The sequence below is a fragment of the Canis aureus genome, chromosome 5 (assembly GCF_053574225.1).
Source record: "Canis aureus isolate CA01 chromosome 5, VMU_Caureus_v.1.0, whole genome shotgun sequence".
In the NCBI taxonomy this organism is placed as follows: Eukaryota; Metazoa; Chordata; class Mammalia; order Carnivora; family Canidae; genus Canis; species Canis aureus.
This window is the reverse complement of record NC_135615.1, coordinates 62069022-62086019: the sequence shown is the minus strand read 5'-3', so window position 1 is coordinate 62086019 and position 16998 is coordinate 62069022. Positions and strand designations below refer to the sequence as shown.

The window sequence follows — 16998 nt, the reverse complement described above, 5'->3', positions numbered from 1 at the left end:
ACGGTTTGGGGGCTCTCAGCGTAGGCTGCACACTGTACAGGACTGAACACTCCCTGCCCACTGGGAACTCATTTGGAAGGGACCCCAGTCTGCTGGAGACCTAATTTGGCTTTTTCCAAAGCCAGCTCCAGCCAGTTTTCTGGGCAAATTTCCCTCCTGAAGTTGCCCAAACAAATGGATTTATCATCCAACATGATGCCAGCATAGAAGCTCCGTGAGCCAGAATGCAAGCATAAAATAAAATAAATACCTTTGGATGAAGGAGATGGCAAAGCAGCCCTCTCTCTGGAGGTCCTTGCCAATGACACCCTGGCAACCAAAAATGGCAAAATGGAGTTTTTGAAGATTAATTTTTAAAGTGCAAAACAAATTCCATTATATGAAATCCTCCCATAATTTTAATTTCGCAATGTATTTGTCTGTTGTTTTTAAATGGAATAAACAAGTCAATTTACAATCCAATTAGCTGTTTGAGATTTCGGCTCTTGTAATTCATCGAGTTGCAATTGGACATGCAAGGACATCTAGACTACGCGGGCCACATGGAAGGGTATGGAGCCACCGCTGCGCGGGGCACCTACTACGCGCAAGACACGGGTGCAAGGTGCTCTCCCTACACCCGTTATCTTCACTGCGACCCTGCAAGGTGGATACGGACATCCACGTTACACAGATAAGGAACGTGAGGCTCAGCAAGGCCAGGTGACTTGCCCAAAGCCACCCAGCTGTTGCGTGGCCGAGACAGCATCCAGACCTACAGACCTACAGCGGTGTGGTGGCAATGCGGTTTGGGTGGCCGGCGCTCAGATTCCGGGTGGGTCAGTCAGGTTCATCCAGTCCCCACAGGGCTGGTGCCCACTTCGGAGGGATGGATGATTCATCGTCCTCCGTCCTACTCGTTGCCCTCCCGTCAACCCCCAGCCACTCAGATTGAAATGAACGTCTTCTCCATTACTGGCCTCCAAACGCATCCCAAGTCCTGCCCCCAATCCATTAGTGAGATGGAACTTTCTCTATGCCCCCGAAAGAAATCAGCCTCCAGGTTTGGAGGTCTCTCAAAATCAAAATATTCCCAGCCCCAGGGCCTCAAGGCAACAGTCAGCTCTGTCCCTTTATACCTTAAAGGAATTTGGGCTGCAACTTTTTCCGTTTTGTGTTTGAATCCTACAGGGAAGGTGAGCCAACCATCAGACGGTCTTTCTTCCTTAAAATCGGTGCCGAAAGTAGCCTTTCTAGCTTCTTGCTCAAGGCGGTGCTGGGAAGCACAGATTAAGCCCAGTGGAGCCAGTCCTGAGTGAAGTGTCGGGATTGCAAGGATGGATTTCAGTGTTTTTAAATTACTAGATCATAGCGTAGATTTAAAGCCTTAGCCGGGGCCTTTCTTCTTTCATAGAAAAACTCAAATGTTTATCTGCCATTTGCCCAGATTAGGCTTTTAAAAAAGCATTGTTGTGGGTTGTCCGCGCACAAGAAAGCCGGGTATTTTTTGACCTTCATTCTGCAACTTGACTTCAATATCTGCTAATTCCTTTTTATCAAACAAATTGCATCAATGGTGTTCCGCGTTTAACCAACTGCAGCTTAAATTGTTTTGTTCTCTTTCATAAGTTCCTCCTCCAGATTAAATGCTGCTGCACCCAACGAGCTGCTCCCGCCGAAGTGGGAAAGCGAGATTCGATTAGTATGGATTCTGGAATCGGGTAAGTACTGTATCAGCGTCCTCTCCAGAAAAGAGGTGACGCGTCATGGGATATTAAGAATGGCCATTTAATGTAAAAACTCAGATAATACATGAGTTAAATGGAGAAAATGAGAGAAAGCTTTTAAGCATTCTCCCAAGACGGATGGCGGAATAATATTACTGTACCCGCGGGGGGGGCGGGGGTGCGGGTGACAGGGGGGGCCGTTACCCAGGCGGCCTTCAGGTCATTACGGCAGAAAGCACTTCGGGCCGCAGCCAGGCAGCGGCAACACATAATGAATTATCAATAGAGAGCTGGGGATTCGGGATATTACGGATGAACACAAAACTTCCTGTTACATCATTTTAATCTGCCACTCTGATAAATGGCTGGAGGGGGGGGGGGCTGTTGTGAGGGGGGGGGGGAAGCGGGGCACAGGTGTCACCAGAGAACGTTTCTTTTCTTTTCTTTTCTTTTCAGTTCTCCATTTATTTTATTTTTTTTAATTTTTTATTGGAGTTCAGTTTGCCAACATATAGCATAACGTCCAGTGCTCATCCCAAGTGCCCCCCTCATTGCCCCATCACCCAGTCACCCCATCCCCCCACCCACCTCCCCTTCCACTACCCCTTGTTTATCTCCCAGAGTTAGGTGTCACTCATGTTCTGTCCCCCTCACTGATATTTTCACTCCTTTCCCTTTATTCCCTTTTACTAATTTTTATATTCCCCAAATGAATGCAGAGAACGTTTCAAATTAAGTATTTGGTGACCCGAGGATGCAACAAACACCCAAGCTCCGGCATTCACCGAAAGACACCGATTTCTTTCTTTCTTTCTTTCTTTCTTTCTTTCTTTCTTTCTTTCTTTCTTCTTTCTTTCTTTCTTTCTTCTTTCTTTCTTTCTTTCTTTCTTTCTTTCTTTCTTTCTTCTTTCTTTCTTTCTTTCTTTCTTTCTTTCTTTCTTTCTTTCTTCTTTCTTTCAAGATTTTATTTATTTATTCATGAGAGACACACAGAGAGGGAGAGAGGCAGAGACACAGGCAGAGGGAGAAGCAGGCCCCATGCAGGGAGCCCGACACAGGACTCGATCCCGGGTCTCCAGAACTAGGCCTGGGCCGAAGGCAGGCGCTAAACCACTGAGCTTCCCCGGGCTGCCCAAGACACCAATTTCTGAACCTCATGCACTGAACCAGAGGCTCCACATAACCCATCCCCAATTCCAGGGCAGCTGTATTTACAAAACTCCGGTGGCTGGCTCTCACACCAGAGGTTGTCAGTTTGATTTTTTTTTTTTAATACTGCCTTAGAATAGTATTTATCTTAATTCCTGAGGGTTCTGGTGACCCCTTCACCTTTGCTCCCAAGGCGGCTGTCTCTTGCCCCATCCTAGTCTGGTCTTGCTGCCTATAGAACAGCAAGGGAGGCAGTATTATCCCAGGTTCACAGCCTGGAAAGCTGTGGTTCAGAGAGATTTTGTAGGTTCATGGCTTGTAAGCAATGGGGTTGAGATTCACAGCCAACCTGTTGGACTCGAAATCCCAGCAACTTTCTCTTACACCAGTGCTATGTGTATGTGCTTGTGTGTGTGCACACAGGCATGTGTATGTGTATGTAGTTAAATCTTTCCTCCTCAGTATTGCCACCCTAATTGTAAAATTATTTTTTTAGATATTTTATTGATTTATTCATGAGAGACACCCAGAGAGGCAGAGACACAAGCAGAGGGAGAAGCAGGCTCCCTCTGGGGAGCTGGATGTGGGACTCGATCCCAGGCCCCCAGGGTCACAACCTGTGCCAAAGATGCTCAACCACTGAGCCACCCAGATGCCCTGTAAAATTCTTTATAGAGTTGGAAAATACCATTCGCCCCACTGCCTAATCCTGGGACAAAGAGCTATTTTACTCTTTCACATTGAAAAGCGATTTCTTTGCTGTGCTGTGAGAGGAAATGTCTTATCTTTTTATTGAAATATAATGGACATGTAACATTATATTAATTTTGGGTGTACCATGTAATGATTCAATATTTGTATATACTGTGAAGATCCTCTTGTAATGAGAATTTCCAAGATCTACTCTCTTCACAATTTCAAATCTACAATATATTATTATTAACTATAGTCACCATGCAGTACATTACATACCCACGACTTACTTATTTCATAACTAGAAGTTTATGCCTTTTGATGACCTTCACCCACTTTGCCCATCCCCACCCCCTGCCTCTGACAACCTCCAATCTGTTCTCTGTGTCTATGGGTTTGGCTTTTGTTTTGTTTTGTTTTGTTTTATGTTGTGTTGTTTTCAGATTCCACGGGTAAGTGAGATCTTACAGTATTTGTCTTTCACTATCTGACATATTTCACTTACCGTAATGCCTTCAAAGTCGATCCATGCTGTCTTAAATGGCAAGATTTCACTCACTGTTATGGCCAAGTAATATTCCACTATATATATATCCCACATTTTTATTCATTCATCATCAGTGAGTGCATCCTTAAGTTGTTTCCATGTCTTGGCTCTTGTAAATAATGCTTCAGTGAACATGGGGGTCCAGGTAGTTTTTGGAGTTGGTGTTTTCATTTCCTTCAGAAAAAGAACCAGAAGTGGAATTGTGCTCTGTTGTGCTTTTGAGTTTTGTAGCATGGGTAGGAATTAGCTATTTAAATCAAGACAAGACGAAAGTTTAGGACAGGGTGTGGATTAACAGGCCTCTCCTCTTTATGTCTGATCTGGAGATCCCCTTCCTAAAAGCCACCCATGACTACACTCAGTGTTGCAGGCAGCAGTGTTGGCAAAAAGAAAACATGAGAGAAACCAGGAAGAAAAGAAAAGCCAGGGGCACCTGGGTGGCTCAGTCAGTTAAGTGTCTGCCTTCGGCTCAAGTCATGATCCTGGAGTCCTGGGATCAAGCCCCAGGTGGGGATCCCTGCTCAACAGTGAGTCTGCTCTTCCTTCTCCCTCTGCTCCTGCCCTGCTTATCATACCTCACTTGCTTTCTATCTCAAATAAATAAAATCTTAAAAAAAAAGAAGAAGAGCCAATGCATTCTGGAATATTACGCAGCTATTAAAATGATAGACTAGATCTATAGATATTGATGTAGGAAAATCTACAATAAATTATTTGCTTTTAAAAGTCAAGAGTCACAATAGTGTATATTTTGGAATTATTTTTAAAAGGATGCACACACAATTACTCTCTCCCTCTGCTTGCTGCTCCCCTGCTTGTGCTCTCTCTCTCTCTGTTAAATAAATAAAAAATATATATACACACACACACACATATATGTATATACCCACATATATATGCTTTGCATGCTTATATGTGCATTGAAAAGTCTTAGCGGCCTATATATGAAACTATCACTGCTGGGGATTGGGAGTTTCAAATGCAAGGAAACAGGTGTCACTTTATTACAAATTTTTATATCTCTGGTGATTGTTATTTTCTTAATTATGCTGTTTTATATATTATCTGAAGTGTTTATAATAAATGTATATCACTTATAATCTGAAAATGATGTTTTAAATGTTACAATCTACAATTAATGACATACATGGCACAGACTTTTTTAAATAACAGCTTTATTGAGATATTTCACATATCATAAAATTCACCCATTTAAAGTGCATAGTTCAAAAAAAATAAAGTGTATAGTTCAGTGATTTTTAACATTTTCTTTTTTTAAAGATTTATTTGAGAGAGAACGAGAAAGAGAACATGAGCAGTAGGGGAAGAGGGAGAGAGAATCTCAAGCAGACCCCATGCTGAGCCAGACCCCGGGCTCAGTGCCACTACTCTGAGGTCAGGACCTAAACTGAAACCAAGAGACAGATGTCTAACCCACTGAGCCACACAGGTGCCCCGGGTTTTAACATTTTCAAAGTTGTGCAATCATCATGGAAATCTAGTTTAGAACATTTTCATCACTCCAAAAAGAGACTTTAATTCATCAGTAAACAATCCCCACCACCCACACCCCCACCCCAATTCTGAACAAACACTCATGTACTCCCTATCTCCATAGATTTGCCTCTCCTGGACATTGCATATAAATGGAATTGTACAATATTGGGTCTTTTGTGTCTGGTTTCTTTCACTCAGCATCATGTCCTTATGGTTCATCCATGTTGTAGCAGGTGTCAGTACTTTTTTCTTTTTTATGGTTGAATAACATTCCATTGCATGTCTATACCACATTTTATTTATCCATTCATCAGTGGATGGGCATTTGGGGCTATTATGAATAATGCAGCTATGAACGTACCACTTTGGGGCTAGGATTGCTAGGTCATTTGATTACTGTATGGTTGACATATTCAGGAACCACCCAACTGTTTTCCAAAGTAGCTACATCAGGATGCCCGGGTGGTTCAGTCGGTTAAGCATCTGCCTTTGGCTCAGGTCATGATCCCAAGGACTGCGCCCCACATTGGGCTCCCTGCTCACTGGGGAGCCTGCTTCTTCCTCTCCCTCTGCCTGCCCCTCTCCTGCTTGTGCTCTCTCTCTGTCAAATAAACAAATAAAAAATTATCTAAAAACACAAACAGGGCAGCCAGGGTGGCTCAGTGGTATAGCAGCACCTTCAGCCCAAGGCGTGATCCTGATGACGGGGTACTGAGTCCCTCATTGGGCTCCCTGCATGGAGCCTGCTTCTCCCTCTGTCTGTGTCTCTGCCTCTCTCTGTGTCTCTCATGAATAAACAAATAAAATCTTAAAAAAAAAAAACACACACACACACAAAGTAGCTGCCTCATCTTATAACCCAAATCCCAGCCACTCTGTGCCCTTGCCAGTACATGTTAGTATCTTTTTCATACTGATGTGTTTTTAAAAATTATATAAATAATACATGGATGCATTTTTTTTAAAAGTCAGAGCGAACTGCAATTTCACAGAACTGAACAGGAAAGTTCACTCTTCATCATCAATGTCCATCTTGCTTCCCTCCCTAGAGGTAAACACGATTTTGTTCACATCCATCGAGTAACTTTCTGCCTGTTTCTTCATATTTATATACAGATAAATACAGCTCTCCTGTTTTTACATAAATGCAATTCATGCTACACATGTTGTGATTTTCCCTTTTCACCATACTGAGCCTTGGAAGTTACTAAATATATAATTATTAAATCGTCTACTTTATTTTTTAAAAAGATTTTATTAACTTATTCATGACAGACACACACAGAGAGGCAGAGACACAGGCAGAAGGAGAAGCAGGCTCCCTGCAGGGAGGGCGACACGGGATTCGATCCCAGGACCCCAGGGTCACAACCTGAGCCAAAGGCAGATACTCAATCACTGAGCCACCCAGGTGTCCCCATCTACATTATTTTTTAAATGCCCTTTACCTCTCTCTCAGAACATAGAGCCTAGATTTGTTCAATGGTGACTGCGTGGCTTACTTTATATGACAGCAGGTGGCCTGGAAGCCTGCAGCCTCCATTACGCCCCTCTTCCTACCTTGGCTTCCGTACAACTTTCTTAAAGTTTAATGATGCCTATAGAGTCAAACCTACTGAGAGCAAACCATGACTCTGCCATGCACAAGTTCACTCATCCTGAATCTGGGCCTCAGTTTCCTCATTTGTAAAATGGCTATAAAAACAACACTTACCTCTTAAATTGGTGTGAGGATTACATGAGATGATAAAGGGAGAGTGCTCCACCATGTCTGGCATTCATGCTGTTAGCCATATATGCACAGTCTAGAAACCCAGCCAGCAGAGAAACCAGTTTCTTTAGTGTAATTCTCTCTGCCGTTAAGCCGTCTGGCCACTAAATCAGTTCCATGTGTGTTCCTCTGGAGCTCCCAGCCCAGGGAATTAAGATCTCAGCCTTGGGGAGTTGGGTAGGGCCACACCCTAAGCCTAACTCTTTTGACTGAAAGAAAATTGCAAAATGAATGGTAATCACAATAGTGGATCATTATGCATTGTATCCAAGCTGGGCCATCGCGAAGGATATTGATATAGCCACAAAAATGAGCCCAGGTCCAGAGGCCAAGCTCCTGAAAGAACCAGGCTGGGGGGAGTGTGAATTGCCATCACAATTGAAACCATCACTGCCTGCTGCAGTAGGATCCCACAGGTTCTGATGTGTGGTTGCCACTGTTGCTCTGGAGCAAAGGAGAAGGCTGATCTGTGGGCATTTGCTGATGAAAAAAAAAAGGCTCATTGGTTCTCTGTTGACACTTCTCATCTCTAGGACTTAACTGGACCCCCCCACCCCCACCCCCCTTACTTTATTTTGGGCAGTTTCGTATATGAACGGTGATTATTGGGCCCTGTAAAAGCAATCAATAAATATTTGTTGAATTGTGTAGAATCAATTGGACTCCTAGTTACTCTTTAATCCCAAAGCTAGGGGCTAGGCCCTTTGCAAACACTCATTTTATATGCTAAAGAGTCTGGAACGTTTAATGAACCACTAGTTTGAAACTGCATCCGCCAACTTGGAAAATTATGGATCTGCTGGTCATTAATGGGCAAGAATTGGTTGGGAAATATCAGCCATGATTATGGGGCTTGGGTGCAAAAGAGAAGCTGCAAGCTCTGATTGATCCCATCCTTTTCTGTGGGTGATCTGATTGCTAGATCTTAAACATCTCTGAGAAGAAGAATATTCTAGCAACCAGCACACTGGGCTTCTCCGGACTCCTATTTTCTCAGGGAAGATTCTGCTTAGCTTGCCAGTGCGAACCCTGAGGATCCCATGAGGAGCTGTAAGTTCACACGATTTCTATACTCTTTCATCCCTATTTCAAAACAGAATTACATTTTGTTTGTTATTGCCTGAATTAAAATTTGCCCTAATTTACTTTGCTGGTTATCATACATTAAAAATCAAAACCATTTTCCTGCTGTTTTAAAAAAAAGCAAGAGGAGAGAAGACACTTAATGGTAAGATCAGGTTCCAGCGGTTCCATTTGTTTATTTGTTGTAAGATAATCAGGGTGTCGATTTCACAGACTAGTGAAGGCACAGGCTAGAGATGAGGGACGGTACAGAACCGGATCATATAAGTCCCCTTGTACCTCTTAGCACCCTATAGAAATCGAAAGTGATCCTTTATCAGTCAGCCTAGGCTAGGCTGCAGTAACAACCACAAGATCTCAGCAAAAGGTGATTTCATCCAAATACTGTATAGCTACGTCATGTCAGCAGGGGGCTCTGCTCTAACCGCTCAGAGACCCAACTACCGTGACCCCCACAGTAGTGGGAAGGGAACATGGGAAGCAAGGATTGCGCTGGCTCTAAAGTTTTCTTGCCTAGAAGTCATTTCTGCTCACATTTCATTGGCTGGAGCAAGTCATGTGGCCGTGCTCACTGCAAAGAAGACAAGGAAATGTAGTCTTTTCTTGTATCAGGAAGAAGGAAAGCCAGATATCTCTGTTGAACGACAGAAATGATTATCACAGAGCCCAAGTTTAGAGGGCACAACACAAAAGAGTCTGCACTACCTCTACGTGAGTGACACCTGCATCTAGTGGGGGAGCTGAATGCAGAACACATAGCCCAACATCATGCAACCCCATTTTTGCATAAACCCCACTCCCTTCCCTCTCTTGCCCTTCTCCCAGCTCTTCATTCTCTCGCTCCATCTATTCCTGTGGGTGCAGAGCACTTTTCATGGTGGCCTGCGTAGCCCCGGGTTGAGGTGCAGAGGGGAGAAAGAGGGGCGTCTCACACCTGAAGTGTCTCCTACTTAGGCACAAACAGTCTGAACACCCCAGGGCTCTCCATCTCCTCTGATCTCCTGAAGGTTAAAACCATAGACTTCAAAATACCTATCTGCCAAAGGACTGGTATTGGGAATATATAAAGAACTCCTCCAATTCAAAAATTAAATAGGCAAACAACTTTATTCTTTTAAAGGACAAAGGACTTGAACAGGAGTTCTGTAAGTGTATGGGAATTCATGAATGCCCATAAACACATGAAGAGGTGCTCAAAAACATTAGTCATCAGGGAAATGCAATTTAAAATAAAAATTAAAGGAGCGCCTGGGTGGTGCAGTCAGGTAAGCATCCAACTCTTGGTTTTGGCTCGGGTTGTGATCTCATGGTCATTAAGATCAAGACCCACATCAGGCTTCATGATGAGCACAGAATCTGCTTGAGATGCTCTCTCTTTCTCAGGCCCTCCTGCTCTCTCTCTCTCTCTCTCTGAAGTAAATAAATCTTTAGTAAATAAGTAAACAAAACAAAAATTAAAGAGCTACACTACACACCCACCAGGATGGCTAAAACTAAGAAAACTGACAACATTAAATGTTGGTGAAGATGTGAACTCTCCCATTGTCGATGGGGGTATAAAATGGTACTAACACTTTGAGGAAAGTGAGGCAGCTTTTTATATAATGGAACATACCACAATCTGGTAACCTAGCATTCCAATGGTAGGTATTTATCTAGCCAAGAGAAATATAAGCATATGTCCATGGAGAGTCTTGTGCAAGAATGTTTATGACCACTTAATTCAAAATAGTAAAAAATCTGGAAATAGCCTGAACGTTCAGAAGTAGGAGAATGGACGGACAAACTGCAAGATGGCCATAAAATGGAATTTGACAATAAAAGGGAACAGACTATTGGTACCTATAATAACATGGATACATCTCAAAAACATTACGCTGCGTGAAAAAAGCCTAAGACAGATATACTGCATGAGCTCATGTTTCAGAAAGTTCTAGAACAGGCTAAATGAATTCACGGTGGGAAAAAAATATTGGAAGTGTTACCTGCTTCTGTGCTGTGGAGGCAGGAAGGAGTGGAAGAGGCACCGGGGAACTTTAACAGGAGACGGTAATGTGCAATATCTTGATAGGGGGCGCGTGTAACAAAAGAACATGTACACATTTGTCAAAACTTATGCCCCTGGCATGCTTAAAATGCGAGCCTCTTAGAGAAGAAAATTTTATCTTAGAAGAAATCGTAAACAAATATTAAACCCTAGTAAATGTTTTGCAGGCTGATATGTTTAGGGGCAAAACATACTGGTATCTGCAACTTATTTTGAAATGCATGCAGAACAACTAAAAGGGATTGATGAGTGGATAGTGGATGGATATGTAATAAAGAATGTATAATGAAATATTGATTGTATAATGCGGTGGTGGGTATATGTATATGGCTGTTTGCATATAACTCCTTCAGCCCTTTTGTACGGATGCAAAAATCCTCACAGGCTCTGGAGCCCAATCCTGGTGGATTCAAGGCACGGCTCATCCACTTACTTGCTGTGTGACCTTGGTCAAGTTTCTTACCACAGCTAGTCCTGGCTTTTTCTTCATAGCACCAACCTCCTGGCATGGTGGCAAGCGTGAAAGGGGACAAAGCTTACAAAATCCCTCTTTCCTAGTAAACACCGAGGACTGTTATTTTTTTAAGTATTATTCCTGTTATTATAATTATTATTTTAATTGTCATTCCCTTGCTGGTTCTTTGTCTAATTTTCTGGGGATGAACCACTTAGGAACAGCTCTGCCCCTGTCATTCCAAAGTGCCAAACCCACCAGATGAACAGAGAGCCTCTGTTGACTTAGCACCATGCCCAGCAGACGGCAGGAATTCGGGAAGTGTAGGCAGCTCAGAATTGATGGGGCTGCTTTGGTCATGACATCATGACAACCTCTGAACACCTCCCTGCACCCACCAGAGAGGGGACTCACAGGGTAACATTGGTGGCACCAAAATAAGAACTGCCTGTCTACAGAGGGCATTTCCTAGGTGTTCGGGCTCTGGATCTTTCAAGGAAAGGAAATACCCATGACACGTTCTTCTTTTTCTCACTGGGGAAGCTAACACCCCATTCTCTAGATTTCTGATTAGAACAGTGGTTCTCACCCACCCTGGGGGCACTTGGCAATGTCAGAAGACATTTTGGGTTGTCATAACTGAGGAAGGGTGGTTTTTTACTGGCAACTAGTGGCCTCTAGGCCAAGGATCCTGCTAAACATCCTACAAGGCACAGAACTGCTTCCAACCCCAATGAGAAATGATCCAGGCCCGAACATCGATAGTGCCAAGGCTGAAAAGCCATGAAGTAGATTGAGGAGGGAAACAGGGTTTCCATGTCTGTGAGTAGCCTTGTTCACATTACTCATTTGGTCGTCATTTCCCAAGCTCGACACGACGGCAGACCCTGAGCTCACCCAGAAAGGGAGAAGCCCAGATACTGACCCCCAACTCTCCTGCCTCCTTCTTCCCACGCTCAAACACGACGCTCCTTTAGATGTTCATGGGGCAAAACTCAGAACTCTGTCCCTCTTCTACTTTCTTAAGACGAAAAGAGGATTCCCAAGAATGTCATTGATTCATGTAATAGATTTATTTAATATGTCCATTACCCCCTCAACCCCCGGGGAAAGAGGGGCCAGGGGCAGCCGAGGACAGCGCACAAGGCTATAATAACCGCAGTTACATTAAATGCCATTGAATGACTAAAATCTGTCCCCGGCCCACATGAAAGGAGCTTGTTGTAGCACTTCGGTCACAACATCCGATTTATTAAGGGGCCTCCAGAAATGGAGAGGGTGTCCTGGGCCAGCCCGCCCCTCAGCAGCTCCTGTGCTCTGTGCTTCGAGGGCCTGAGAAAGCCTCCCTGGCCCACATGTCTGCCCCCAACCAAGCCACAGGGCCTGGAACCCACCATTAGCTTCATTCTTTGGGGTTAAGCACTAATCTCTCTACTTGGTCCTCTCTCTCTCTCTCTCTCTTTCTTTTTTTAAAGATTTTATTTATTTATTAGAGAGAGCGGGAGTGAGGGAGGGGGACAGAGAAGCAGCTTCCCCACTGAGCAGGGAGCCCAATGAGGGGCTCCATCCCAGAACCATGGGATCATGACTTGAGCCAAAGGCAGAGGCTTTATCAACTGAGCCACCCAGGTGCCCCTATTTGGTCCTCTTTTAAAGTATAAACATCCTCAGAAAAAGAGTCACCCACCACATTCCTGAGAAGGTGTTAAGCAGTGGTGAACTGCAGCCACAGATCCCTCAGGCTCAGTCCAGTCTCTGCTCTGTCATTCAGTAGCTGGGTGACCTTGGATTCATGACTAAACCTCTCTGGGCCTCAGCTTTTTCTCCTCTGTAAATTGGAGATGGGAGCAGCACCTACTCTTGGGACCCCTGTAAGTGTAAAATTCAAATACAGCTAATAAAGAATCCTCGGTGGTGGGTACAAAGGTGAATGAATCTAGTAGGGACCCAAGATTTGCTTGCAAACAGCTCTCATACAAAGTGGACAGTTGTCCCTGATCAGAGAGATGTTTGAACAGCGGGGAGAGACAGCGGGGACAAGGGGGCTGTGTGCAGCCACACAGACTTGCCGGAGGAAACTGCCTTGGAGCTGGGCCTTAGAGGCTCCGTGTGTGGGGGGAAGAGAAACACAGAGTACAAGATCTGTACGGAATGGGGTGCCGTGTGAGCAGAGGCCAGGTCACCACACTCAGTGTGCAGAGAGGTCACTGCACAGGGACTCCTAAGGAGGGTGGCATGGGGATGGAAACCAGCCACGTGTGGCTCACAAGCCTTGTCCCTCCCAGCCTGTAGCTAATGGTGTGCTACCTTGTGCAGAGGGACCCTCCAAGCCTGTCGTCTGAATCCTGTTGGGGCAGGAGGGATGCTGAGAGAACAGCAGGAAAGCTGCTCCAGATGGCAGACTTGCCCTTGGGTGGTCAGCTGAGGGTGGGGTCCTGGGGCCATGGGTTCCCATTAAATCACTAGGATCCCAAGCAGTGGCAGGGCCCCGGATAGGACAACTGTGAGCTCAAATCCCTATATGGCCGCTTGATAGCTGTGCTACTTTGAGAAATTCATTGCACTTCTCTGGGCTTCACCTGCCTCTTTGCTAAATGGAGATTCGTCACTCCTGGCTCATGGGACGTTTGCCGACTAAATGAGATAATGTTGTGGAGCTCCAGGTATGGTACAGGTGCCAGCTCCACCGAAGTTATCTTGTGTATTTAACGGCAGAACAATACTGCCAGGTGTCGCTCAGATACGTTATGCATTATCGGCTAATCAGACAAGTGACCCAAAGAAACGAGGAGGGTCCTGGTGCCTAGTGGGGAGGGTCACAGAGGGAAGGTGGCAGTGGCCAGAAGGCAAATGTCATTGGCTTCCTGAGCGCACAGGGGCCAAGCCTCCCCCGGTCAGCCCAGCCCCTTGGTGTCCTGGGAGGCTGACGCACGGCACAACGGGCCTTAAGACTTGGATGGAAGCTTCAGGACACGCAACAGGGCATCTGTTCATGGCCTACGTGCAGGTGGGCACCAGAGGCCTTATCCCATGCCAGGTTCTCAAGGCCCGGCCTCAGGTCCAGCTTTCACGAGGCGCTCCATATATTTTTGAGACTGAGGAAAAGATGAGGAAGTGAACCTGGCATCAGAATCCCCGCGACCAGATTTACGCTGCAGCCAGGCTATGCAGTCCTGGGGCGCTCTGCACAGACGTCGTGCACGGGCCCCTCCACACACACACGTGCAAGCACACGCGGAGACATGTGTGTTCCCAGATAGGCACACAGGTCCCTGCACTCACACACGGCACACACACACAGACACATGCCCCCACATCCACACCCCCACAGACACACATTCACAGGTGTGCAGAGTCATGTTAACAGAGTCATACTGCTCGATCTAGACAAGTTTTCCCCATCTCCATGGACACAGACATACACTCACACACATTCACAGACTCATGCTCCTCCACGCACATGCAGATATGCACACATTCACATGCTCATAACACACAAATACATACATTCACAGACATACACACATGTCCTCCATGGGCACTCATAAGACTATAGAAATTCACAAGAACACACTCATATTCGTAGATAGATTGAAATCTCCCCCATCTACATACACACAGGTGCACATGCATATTCACAAATACACACACATACGTCCTTGCCCTTACACACATGTTCACAGATATACGCAGATTCTTCAACATTCACAGATAAGACACACGTATCCAGATTTATGCACACGTGTCCCACATTCACACACACGTGTTCACGGATATATGCACATCTGCACATACACGCACAGATATACTCACAGCCTTCCACATCCAAACAACCCCACACATTCATAGTTTTGCAGACATATATTCATATATGCATGCACGCACACACACACAAACACACACACCTGCTACGTCCTGAGTTATTGAACAAATTCAAAGCCCTCTACACCTCCCAGCTTTGTTAGGAGCCACTCAGTTTTCTCCAGTTACATCTCGTGGAGCAAGTCACATGCCTCACATGACAGACACATGGGCTGCATTCTCCTGCCCTGCTCCAGAAGATGTTCCCATCCCCTAGCGGCCATGGGAGAAACTCAGAACATCCTGGGTGTGGAGCTGCCCTCACGGGTTCCCTTACCCCCTTGACAAGCTTTTGATCAGTTACATTTGATGAAAACATACGCTCCTCCAATATCCTGCCTCTGTGTGCGCTGACACCCGCGTCCCCACCTCTCAAGTAAGAGTATAGGACACCCACTTCTCTCTCCACTCACCACAGGACTCCAAACTCCAGATGAGAAACCACCTTTTTGCACTCAATTATAACAAGCTGCCTAAACCATAAATTAAGTTATAATGCCTTTGCCCACCAGATGAGCTGGCAAGGCACCCCTTGCCCTTGTCATAAATTAACTCCTTGATCAAATTTTAAATGAATTATAAAAGTTGAAAATTAAATCTGGCTAAATTAGGGGCTTCCCCTGTTATTTTAATGAAGCAGGAGCCACCGGTGGCATAGAGCAGAGCTGTGACGACTTCCAGACCAAACTTCAGTGGCAGACTCCTGCCAGCCGCTGAGTAGAAGGAGACGTTCTGAGCTTTCAACTTGACAATGAATTACTTCTCTCGGTGTCATTTTTCACTCTTTCTTTTTTAAAAAATTTATTTATTTATTTATTTATTTATTTGTGGGGGGAAGGGGCAGAGGCAGAGGGAAGGAGAGAGACTCCAAGCCGACTCCCCACCTAATGTGGAACCAGACGAGGGACTCAATCTCATGACCCTGAGATCATGGCCTGAGCTGAAGGCAGATACTTCACTGACTGAGCCACCAAGCAGTCCCAGACTTTTAACTTTTCATTATGGAAAAACATAGGCAGATAGAGAGAGACTGGTAAGATGAACCCACATGCACTGTTACTCAGCTTCAAAATGAAAAATATTTTTAGAAATTAAACCAATATGTCCTATACCTGATAATCAGTGATGCTTATGTGCCCCATATCTGATAATTAGTCCTACTTGCTAGTTTTCCTGTGGTTTACTCCATCTCCGAATTAATTGTTTCAAGGGAAGAAAAAGAGAGAGATCACTGATCAACATCATGTCTCAAAGTAGACTCTTTTGAGTGTAGAAACAATGATCATTGTTGAGGAAAAAAAGAGACATTCAGAACTCTTTTTATATCAAGAGCTAGCTTGGAGGTATGAACATAGAGCTCCACGTATACACATAGCCTCGATAGAATGGGGCTCATGACGTCAAAGAGGTTCCCATCTGACAGGAAGCATGAATGTCTCTTCAGTTGCTTGGGACTGACACAGCACAGATGACATCATGCCCAACTCAGAACAGTATGGTCCGAGGACATTGTCAAGGTGGAGAGGTGTGAGGTAGAGTTCCAGCTTGTCCATACCCAGAACAAGGAGTGCTGGGTATCCCAAAATTCCCACATAACATAGTGAAAAGATGGAGAAATCATGGGAAACAGTGAGCCAGGAGAGACAGGGTTAAGATGAGGCACCTGCAGAAAGCAGACTTCATAATTAGAGGCCATGGCAGGGGCCCACCCAAGTTCTTTGGGTTTAAGCCGGATGTCCCAAAGACCAGAAGGAACAGCACCTCCAGATGACAATATAAGGCGCTAGGTTGCCACGCAATGGACTGTTGGGACTCTTCGATGAGGCCCCTGGGAATAATCTAAGGGTTTTTATCCCCTTTCTCTTGACTGCCATAGAGTCCCATAAGCATCTGTACCCAGGTGCCACATTGGAAATGACAAGGGAGAAATTGTTGGAATGTGAACAGCTCTGTCAGGAGCTCTGAATAGATTTCATATTTACTCAGAAGAGACGATCTTAAACCCGAAGACACTGCAATCGATGAGAATGGGACCCTCGGGAGAGATGAGGTCTGTTATGGAAAATACAGAAAGTGACGTTTCTTCCTCTATCTGAGTTTTAGAGTGCAGACTTTAATTATGCCGCCGAAGGTCACAGAATAGCATGGGGTTCCTGCACTTCGCTGATCTGAAACAAAGCGAAGGTGCAT

General features: G+C 45.0%; 1 long non-coding RNA gene across 2 annotated transcripts in view; it reads left to right on the top strand.

The window, feature by feature from the left end:
- The window catches only part of LOC144313479 (uncharacterized), a 56973-nt gene that overhangs the window by 18183 nt on the left and 21792 nt on the right, over positions 1–16998 (top strand). For both annotated transcript variants that reach the window (XR_013379116.1, XR_013379115.1), the window contains exons 2-3: positions 1609–1700; positions 8286–8413. This is a non-coding gene — a long non-coding RNA (uncharacterized LOC144313479). The remainder of the gene's footprint in view (positions 1–1608; positions 1701–8285; positions 8414–16998) is intronic.